The following is an 11,457-nucleotide window of genomic DNA, read 5'->3' on the forward strand; positions in this document are numbered from 1 at the left end:
AAGATACAAAAATAAAGAGGGAGAACAAGAGCATGTGAGAATAATATAGAATGAGAGAGATAAAGTGTGTGTCGAGAGATATGATGAGTGAGGGAGCGAGGGAGGGAGTGATGGGATGGGATAGGATGGGATGGGATGGGATGGGATGGGATGGGGGGGGGGTCGGCGGCGGCGGCGGCGGCGGGCTAAGCCGCAGGCATTATCGCTCAAGATCGCAGAGACGAGCGAGAGCCACCACTACTCTACCTTTCCAGAACTCGGCATACCCCTGACCTTAGCGAGTCCTCGAGCCGTCATTGCATTTTTTTGCGTAACGCATTTTGTAAATATATATACGAGTACATTCGAAATATATCTCTTGCACGTATTCGAGTGAATATATAACAGTTTCTTCTTTTAATGTTAATAAAATTCTGATTTGCGATCGTTAAACTTATTTTGTATTGTATTTGTGTTGAGGGAAATGATGCTACTTAACATAATTCTTATAACCTAACCGCTATAATAGTTTCTTGACTGTATAATTTTTTTAATACAAGATATCAGGACTTTCATGAGATACTTTTATTATTATATATTTTTAACAATTTTTTCTCTTGATACCGTGCTAACGCTCGTTTTTCAAAGGATTATCTATCTCATTCATTTATTTATCATTTAAAAGCCTTTTACGTCAATGATATATCAATCACTATTTTCTTTAATATAGTATTTTCTATAAAGTATTTAATAATCCTATTAATTTATTTTGTATACTTTATTTAATATTACAGTGGATAAATTATTTTATCTATGAATGTTTCTGTTACTTTATAAATGTATAAATGTACATCATATGAAATCATTATTTTTCATATATCTTTTTACCAAATGAAGATAAATATGTGCTTCCATAAAGTCTCCGGGTCACTCGTTAATGTGATTAATTATGAATTAGGAGATAATTAATAAGTTGAAATTAAAACAAACAGTCAAAGTTCTTTCATGCCGTGGTTACTAACTAGTGATAAAAAGTAACTCGGTGAATGTGGTATGAGTGTCAGCAAGGCAGCTCAAAGCATATATGCATTTGACAAAATATTACAAGGCAATGAATTAAATTATATACATTTATATAAATTTTGAATAATAAGTTGCACGTAAAACTACAATTTATCATTAATTGAATATTTAATGATATTTACATACGAATGCGCACACACATTCGGATTAGTATTGTAATATCCGGTTATGGATTGATATTAATCGTAACCCACTTACGTATTCATTTTTTATTAGAATTTATGATAACATAATGTAAAATAAGTCGTACCGGTCAACAAATTAATAATTTTGAAGCGCAACAGACGTATAAGTAAGCAAGAGTAATGTTTCTGTATACGTTGCATTATGTTAGGTTTAGCAGCTTCCATTAACGTTTATAATATATTATTTACACGAATTTGGCTAATAATGCTTGACAAAGATTTAATTTACAAACAACGACTTCGAATGGATACTTTCATAATTAGCTAAATATTGATTAGGTCCAGGTATAAGCATAATACATAATTGCCAGCCGTAATGCTTAATAAATTATTTACATTGTACAGCATCGGTATAGTAATTTCTTCACACAATACACAATCTTGTCTCAATGCATTTCATTAGATTGTACAAGTTGCCTAATGATTGTACACGAGATGCAAAAATCCATCCAAGCGACCATCAGACGCCATTAAAAAACATTCGAAAATTCGGAATTCGTGAATGCGAAGTGACATCGATGATCCCATTTTACCATGAACATGAACATTACAGAGTCAAGTAGTAGCGCAAGGTCCAGTGCGCGCGACATTCCCGTGCAAGTGCAGTGAGTCATGTTACCTCGACCTCCAGCATAGCATCGATACACCGACTGCACAAACAGAGGCCCCCGTGTGCGGTACGCGCACGCGTGCATGCTTTTTTGCGCAGGTGAAGGCGTTCCACTTGAACTCCTGTCGAAGGAGAGAGAGAGAGAGAGAGAGAGAGAGAGAGAGAGAGAGAGAGAGAGAGAGTCGATGTATGACGCGCGGGGCTGGTCGTGGTGAGGGCCAAAGGATAAAAAGGGTGAGAAAGAGGCGGTGTAGGAGGTGGTGGACGGAGGGAGGTAAGGGAGGGGGGACACAGCAATTGCAGAAAGGAGGGGGGGGGGAAACAAGGAGAGTAGCCGGGAGAGAGAAGAATTTGATTCAGCGAACTGAGGCGACGTAACTGCTCTCCATCTCTCTCTCTCTCTCTCTCTCTCTCTCTCTCTCTCTTTCTTTCTTTCTCGTACGAGCGCCGCCGCCGATGCCATTGACACTGACATCGTCCGCCTTTCGCTGCTACGGGCGCACATACATAAGAGACTCCGCGGATGATGTTTCTCGTTGCATAAGTCATTCATGAGGCGCGAACGAAGGATGCAGCGTGCGAAATGGAGCTCCACGGGACGCAATCCAGCCAAGAGTGGGAGTGCGTATCGGCTCTTCCGTCCGACTGTCTGTCTTTTGCAGACACAGACATTGAACTTGACCTGGATATATCCGCGTACTCTTCTGCTGAGAAAGAATCGTAGAGGATGGGAGAAAGCAGTCAGCAGTCCGACTGAGATGGATGGGTGGATAGATTACTTCACAAACACAAACACCACACTCACTCATACTCATGCACGCAAGCATAGAGAGAGAGAGAGAGAGAGAATTCACTTTCGATTTCGGGATCTACGTCAGCACCGGAACGCGGCATCTATTCTGCTTTCTCCGAGCTGCTGTAAGCCACTGTGCTCTTCGTCATAAGTGCAATGCCATTGTCAGCTGACGGATCGCATTGCGAAGCAAAGAAATCCCGAGCTCGGAATGATGCTGGCAAAAGATTCTCAAAATTAGCTTGCCAAATCCTATGATTTTATATGTACAAGTCCTTTACTCTTTTAACGAATGCTTTTTACCGTGTCAGGATTCATTAGTTGGGTGATTGATGTTATATAGGGCCAGGATTAACTTCGAGTGTTTTGGAAGCTTATATCTCGCTCTTTCTCCCTTCTTTATCCATTTCTATATACCTTTTTCTAAAAACTAATGAATACTTTAATGAGTATCATGTAATTTCGGATAATATTTATTTCTTATAAAATTATTTCATACCAAGGCTTTCATATATATTTTACGAATTAATTTTGCTCACTTATTTTTGAGTGGAAAATACAATTACAACAGTTTTTTCTCCGAGCATGATAAATTATATTAAAATAATAATACGAAGGAAAGAAAGGAGATAAAAACATAATTTGATAAAAATATTTACTTAATTTCATTTATAAATATCATTCTGTTTCTTTTTCTTTTATTTGATTATACATTCATATAAAATATCTTTTTATCTGTCTTTTACTCAGTGAGTTATTAGATATTGAATGGATATCATTTATCAATGCCGGTATTTTAGGCGCAATAAATAAGTTTTATTTGCCGAGGATAAATTGCATTTTATTATTCATTACAAAACTGCTGTATTTCAATTGATTTGAGATTTCTTTGAAAATTTGATTTATTCCTTTACTTATATACATACTTTTTATAAATTCTTTTATTTTTCTATTTATTTTTAATTGTTAAATCATTCCAAGTATTTTTTTTTTTTAATTAAATTTAAATCGTTATATTCAATGCCACTATTCAATCTAACTAATATATATATATATATATATATATATATATATATATATATACAAGTGTCAGACATATAATTTCGTATTTTATTTAGACATACAATATGTAATACAGAAAATTATTTCTCATTATATGAATACATATTTAATTTATCTTAGTCGTAAATATATTTTTAATAATAATTTCATATCGATTTATTTTTCATTTCAATCCTTACAATAATTTTAGTACAAGTTTCGTTTATAAAAAAACATTCAACTTAAGTTTGCATATATTTTTGTCGAATCATAATTTGAAGAAGTATTTGATTTGATTTGATTTGATTTGAATTTGATTCGTGAAAACTGTTAATTTAATTTGAAATATATTTAATTTATCACTATTACGTATATATTGATAATTTATAGTTAAATTTTAATTTTAATTAATAACAATTATATTTTCGTACTAATTTATAACTAAAACTTTAATTTAAACAAAATAAAAGGGTTGTTATCGTATTATTGCTGTAGCTCATCACTTTATTATTAAAATAATGTAATTGATTACGTAAGCATTATTTATATTATTTCATCATTTAATAATTCACATTAATAAAATTCATCATTTTCTAATTCACTTTTATACGACAACGGTTTTTATACGACAAAGCTTCGAAAAATTTTCTCTCGATACTTTTTTCTCTATTCTCCACAACTACGGCTTATTCGAAACAAACACAAGTTATTAGTTAGAAATCACGCAATGTTAGAATTGAAAATTTATAGCGTTCATAGGTTGAGATTTATATGTTGCGGTTAGTAAGCGTTTCAGGCAATTAAAATTAGGAAGGCCGAAAAAAGCGATGTACGAGACATTTGGTTTCTCATATACTCCCATACACTCAAGGCCTTGGATGTCGAAATAATTTTTGGTCAATAAAGTTGAAGGTTTTTTTAATAGAATTTCTCAAATATGCGAATTTTTCAAAAAATTCGTATTCTTTCTCGATTAATTTCTGATATAGTTCAATAAAAGTAAAATTATTACGATAAAATTTCTTTAAATCAGATTTTTATATTAATTTCATATATGCTTAGTAATAATTGTCATGTAATAAAGTATATTATTTATTAATTAGCAATGATTAGTTATTCAATTGTGTGTATATCAATTGTATAGTATAAGCAAGAAACTATAGAGGAAATATCTATAAATTGCATTTGCGTCGAAAAGAAGAAAAATAATTTCTAAAAATGTACCTTAAGTACACAATGTGATAAAAGATACGGAGAATAATAAAAATTAAAGTAATGAATAAAAACTCTTAGCTAAGAAGTAATGAAAAATTATTGTTTTAAAAACATAAGGGAAAGTTATTTTAATTCGTCATATCGTTCAATAGAAATAAAATGAAAGTAAAAATTAGAATATTTAATGAGTGGTAAAGTCCATTTTTCAGAATAAATGTTAAAAGAAATTAACATTTTGTGCATTTAACAATACCCAATATTAAAATACAGCAATTTAAACTTTAATTCATTACAATTATGTACAAAAGCTATGCTGTACATGTTGAATTTTTTGTGTTTAACCGGAATTACATGTATTTATTTTAGATGGCTTGAACTCATATTTATATGATATTAAATCTCACTTCAAGAAAATTCCTTTTTCATAATTATGTATACTTAAATCATTTGAAGCATTTATAAATAATCTAAAACTTTATCATTCTTTTGTAAAGGAGATTTTAAATGATACGTTACTATTTAAATTATGTTTAAAAGCGTTATTAATACATAAACTGATAATCACACAATTATTTAATGTTACTAGGTTTATGCATATTATTTGAGAATTAGTAATACTGTGATAAATTATCGCCAACTATAATAATTCGAAATAAATTAAAGTTATCATGAAATAGTAGATTTTAATAAAGAGAATAACAATTTTTTTACAGTAAACATTCAAACTCATAATGACGAATTAATTTCTAGATCGATACAAATGAAATAACAGCTATTGGAATAAAACGATGAATAATTTATTCATCTCTTATACTATTTTGATAAAAAATATAGTTAAATTTTTATGTAATGTAAATGATATAAAGTTTAGATAGTAATGAAAGTTTTAAAAACTAGATAATATTATTATTTTTTTTTTATATCTAATAGACATGTATCGTTTATTATATATTTGTTAACGTTTAAGAATCTTAATAATACGTAACAGAGGACAAATTGTAATAGTTAAAGATTTTCTAAGACAATTTTTTAATTGTAAAAAATAGATGCTATTCTCAATATATATAATACTAATAATTATAAAAAATCTTCTTTATAAACTGAAATAGAATGATAGGATATAATTTATTTTAATTGTGTGACGTATAATTAAATCTCAGTTTATTGACATTTTGATTAAATCTGAAATCTATACATATAACTTAAATTGGCATACTAACGACAATGTTTAACGATTCTTATTATCAATATAACTTGCTTGAAGCTTATTCGAAAATAATAAATTATTTTAAGATCATTAATATCATGCGCAAGGATTGTAAAAATCAAAAGTCTTAGCTAATACCACTAACTTGTAAATATATTCTTATGAAAAATGTGTTTAATAATAAGTATTAATTTCTTAAAAACAGTAATAAACTGTTAATATTGGAATCCATTTCTTCAATTGTTCTGGAAAATATTATAACTCTATTATAAGAAACTTATTGTTCTTAATTTAATAAAGATTAGCAAAGATTTTTGATTATTTAGAAAAGTTAATATATTGATATACCGAAGGAAAAATAAAATATATAAAGCATGTGTTTGTTATGATTAATTAAATTAATTTACAGTATAAACTTGGGAAAACTGCAACATTTCTCGAAAAATTCATCTTTTATAAGAATTACGAAAATAATTATGAAAAAGTTTATTCTCGAAAGATAAAGAATTATTTTTATCATTGGAGTATGAAATTTCCGAATTTTAGGTCAATTTTTAAATTTTATATCTTATTTTAATTTAATCCTTATATATATATATATATAGATATATCCTTACAGCCTCTTTTATTCCTATACTTTTATTCATATGAAGATGCTCGAAAATCTTATTGGTTTAATAAATTTATAAACTTTCCTTTATTAAAATTGAATTACTTAGTTAGTATTAAGATTTTTTTAAATCTCTTAAAACTATCTATGATAATTCTTCGTTAAAACTTTTTTTTAGCAACTTTTCCCTTTTATAAAATTTCAGAATTTCCATATTCATTGAATTTCATCAGCTTATACTTATTTAACTTTTCTTGCAAATAATAGTAGTAAATTTTTTTAATACAATGACATGGTAATGAAAATGTAAGTACCGTTAAAAAAAAAAAATTCCATTTTAATTGAAGTCGTCATTGTTATCAATAATCATACGTATAGGGTCAACAAATACTAGGACAAATTTCATTGTAAATTCAATTTTTTTTATTTTAAAATTTATAAAATTATATTTAGCATTTTTTTTTTGTTTATGAATATTCATTTTATGCATTAAATGAATGCTCGTATATAATAATATCACCATTATTATGATGCTCACCATTATTAATACCATTATTTTTCTTTCTTTCGCCGTTCGTGCTCTTATTGATGTCGCTTTAGTCACTGGTGTTTCCTTTCTATTAATATTATGTTGTTCTTTTTTTTTTAATTCTTATAATTTTTTTTTTATTATATTATTAAAAAAAAAAAAAAAAAAAATATTATTATTACTGTAATTACTTTATGATATTTTTAGTTCGCATTTGGATTTGTTATAAAAAATTATTCTTAACAAATTTATTTATCTCAATGGATAATTGTGGATGGTTTTTAAAATAACATTAATTTGTGTAACCGTTCAATTGAATTCTATATAAACTTGAATTACAGTTTTATGTAAATTACGTATATATTTTGTAAAGAATAATTAAATAAAATTTTTTCTTTTCTAATTGTGCCTATTTAATCGGTAGACTTTTCAACAAAATATGGAAACAAAAACTCGAAGATAGGAATTAAAGAAAGCAACTATTTTTTATTAAACGAACAATAATATTGTGTCCGCGATTCTCATGTTAATGGAATAATCAAATTTCTTTTATCTTTTATATCTCTTTTATATAACAATTTATAAAAAGGTTGACGATGATAGAAAAAACATATGTCGCTAATAAATATTTTCTTCATTAAAAACTCGTATAAAAATGTCGATATAAGTGGAATTGTATTGTATGGTATTGATAATAACATTTTAACGAGCTTAATGGAATAGAAATTTAATAGAATATACAATACGCATATGTCTTTTTTCAAATTTTACAATAATATTATCACAATTTTATTATAACAATAGTGTATTTGATTGTACTTGTGCTAATATATATAAAATTTTAAATGGTAGATTCAATAAAATCAATCAAATAACATAATTTCCAGTAATAAATTCATCTACACAATTAAAAAAGCCAAATAAGGTAAGTTATTACACATTTTAATTACTTATAGTGATTTATATAATAAATAAAATTAAGATTTAGATATTTTCTATTAAAAAAAAAAAACTTTTTAATATTAAATCTATAATACTTTAATCTTTCACACTTTTCATATTTTAATTTTATAATAAAAAAATTCTTAGCTTAGTTATTTACTCTTTTCTTATCCATTTTCTCTCCCTGCACGAAACTTTCTTTTATCATTTCAAGTATATTGTTAGCACGCCTTGGCTATACAATTTTTATTTCTATACATTAGCTTTATCTCTTTGTACTGATTCTCAAAAAAATTTATTACGTACTAATAATAATTATTCGTAATATTTAAGAAATAGTGTGTAATAATTTAGTGAACATATTAATTCTAATGCAATTGGTTGATAATTATGATGAATTGTTTTTACAATAAATAAATGTATTATTTAATCGGCAAATATTTTTTTCATAATATTATAATAAGCATACTAACAAATGTAATAATTTTGACAGTTTGATCATTTTCTCCTGGAACAATGTTTTCTCTATTAATTTTAATCAATGACAACTTATTGCTTTATATGAAAAATATAGTGACAGTATTTTCAACACGAATTTATTAGAAATATGACCTTTCCAATTGATGAATATAATAGATTATATAGATAAACGATAAATATTTAGAAAAAAAGATTTAAAACATATATATATATATATATATATATATATATTTATTTATTTATTTATTTAATTTTTTATATGTGAAAAATAAAATGAATAAGAAATAATAGTCAATGTGATGTTTTGTTATTAATTCTTAAAATTGTTACCGAGAAAGTACATCAGCAAGTATAAAATTACTCTGAACCGAAGTTTCTTTATGATTTTATTTGTGCGGGGAATTGCACAACTATGGTAAATGTTATAGTTACTGAGAATTGACATAAAATTGTAGGTTTATTAAATTTGTATTTTTAATAAAATTCAATAATATTTGAAGCGAAGATACAAATTAGTTTAGTTTTATTTTGTATTTATTATTAGGGATAAATAAACTAAGTGAAATAATGAAAAATTCGAAATAAAAATTTTTAAAAACTATATTCAAAAACTACGAAGTTTATTATGTGTGCGTGCGTGCGTACGTGCGTGCGTGCGTGCGTGCGCGCGTGTGTAAAAGTAAACACTCATACAAAAATGAACAGAATTGAAAAAATTTTTTCATATAATCTACAAGTTTTTATTATTTTAATGTATCAATGATGCATCGGAATATGAAATCATGTTTCAATCAAATTAAACTAAATAATTTACTTATTTTAATGAAATTGAGGAATACTAATAGTATATAGATCGCTATTTTCATTTTTTCTTTCCTAATATTTTGTGCCTGCGATTAAAGCCAAACCTTATCAATAATTAAGAAATATAAATAATCATTGTTTAGTAATTGCTTAATAGCTAAACTAAGAAATAAAAAATCGTAAATCTGAACAAATGAATGATAGCGATAGTCATCAACGATAATGATAGACGATAACTAGTAAATAATTAATTGATTAATATTGGGGCAGTAAATAAATGACTGTAATGCAATTATGCGTAATTAATAAATGTAAATAATGAACAAAAATGCAGCTAATGCGATTAATTGCATGAAATTTTTAAAACGTCGGCAAATACTAAAACTAAATTCTTTTTTCATCTTCGCTCAACATTAGCAATTTATTAAGTCTCTTATGTATGAAAAACTTTTTATTATTCGAGAGAGTATTAAAAGACAATTTATTACTCGAAGGAGCTAGTAAGAGGCGAGCAAGGCAGCTTAGTTCGAGGAAACTTGGTACGTCACGTTAATGGACACGGTAAGTGGCATATGTACCCCGAGCGGGAGGCGCACTATAAGAGGCCAGGATGCGCGAGGAGATACTTCCGTCCGTCGCGCGGCCCCGGCTAGAGAGGAAATCAATAGCGTTGCTAGGCTAAATAGCGAGAGGATGGCCCCTCGTGGGAGCGCTGCCAGCGATTCGCTTATTGCCTGCGACTCGCAGGTGCGCTTCTTCCCCGCGGCAACGATGCCCTCACCCACCTCCACACCACCCCACCACCCATCGTTACGCCAACCCTCCTTCGCAATCTCAATACCCATACCCGTTCGAGAACACTGGCCTCGCAGTGCGTGGACGCATTGTCACGTGAACACGGGAAACGACACAACGGTTTTACCTTTCTTTCTTCCTTTTCTATACCCGTTACGATTAATCTCGAACCAAGATGGGGGCGGGGACGGTGGGGAGGGAGGTAGAAATTAAAGTTCTCGATGCTTCTTATTTCTACAATGCTATATGAAGGAATGGTATTATTATTCGAATGGTAAACGGTGCTGACACTTACGGATCATGTTTGCTCATACTATTTTCTTATTCATACGGATAAGTATGCTTTGTATTTCAAAATATAGAAAATTATTACTCTTCCCGGATTAGTAGTCATAGTAACAGGAGATTACGTTCGGTTTCATCAATTATCACTTACCGTAAGTCTTTGATGTGGTCCCTTTTTAGTATATTGTAATGTACGAAATATTCATTGCACTTTAACGTTACATTATTCATCATTATAATGATAAAGAGCAAACGAAAAACTTTCATAATTCAATAATCCGAGGTTTTTTATAACACTCTATTTGTATTTTATTAATGATAGATTATAAGATGATACATTCTCGACTTGTATTGTTAATTAAGTTTTTTTTATTTATTTTCATTGTCTCTGATTGATTGAATGTTTCAAGTGTTTCTCTCTCTCTCTCTCTCTCACTCTCACTCTCACTCTCTCACTCTCACTCTCACTCTTATAATTAATAGGTAGGCAATTTTATGTAAAAAGACCGTCTTCGAGATTTTCAGTAAACAGCATAATAATAACAATTGTTTGCAGATTTTACTGAATTATTCAAGTAACAACATTACAAAGACATCATGAATAAAGTACTATGCACATGCATATAAAGAGTTAATTAAATGATGTTAAACTCCTAAAAAGTGGATGCGATATTGAGTATTCTACGAACGGCAACGGCAATACAAAACACTCCAAACACTCCAATCAATACAACGACATTCACGAGTCGCAGAGGTAATATAGGCCTACCAATGACCATATCACGGTTTATAGTGAATAAATAACGTCGAAAATGACTGTTTTCATCAGAGCTTACCCCCCCCCCCCCCCCCCCCCCCCCCCCCCCCCCCCTCCCCCCCCCCCCCCCCCCCCCCCCCCC

Source organism: Ceratosolen solmsi, unplaced genomic scaffold (assembly GCF_000503995.2).
Source record: "Ceratosolen solmsi marchali unplaced genomic scaffold, CerSol_1.0 scaffold29, whole genome shotgun sequence".
NCBI lineage: Eukaryota > Metazoa > Arthropoda > Insecta > Hymenoptera > Agaonidae > Ceratosolen > Ceratosolen solmsi.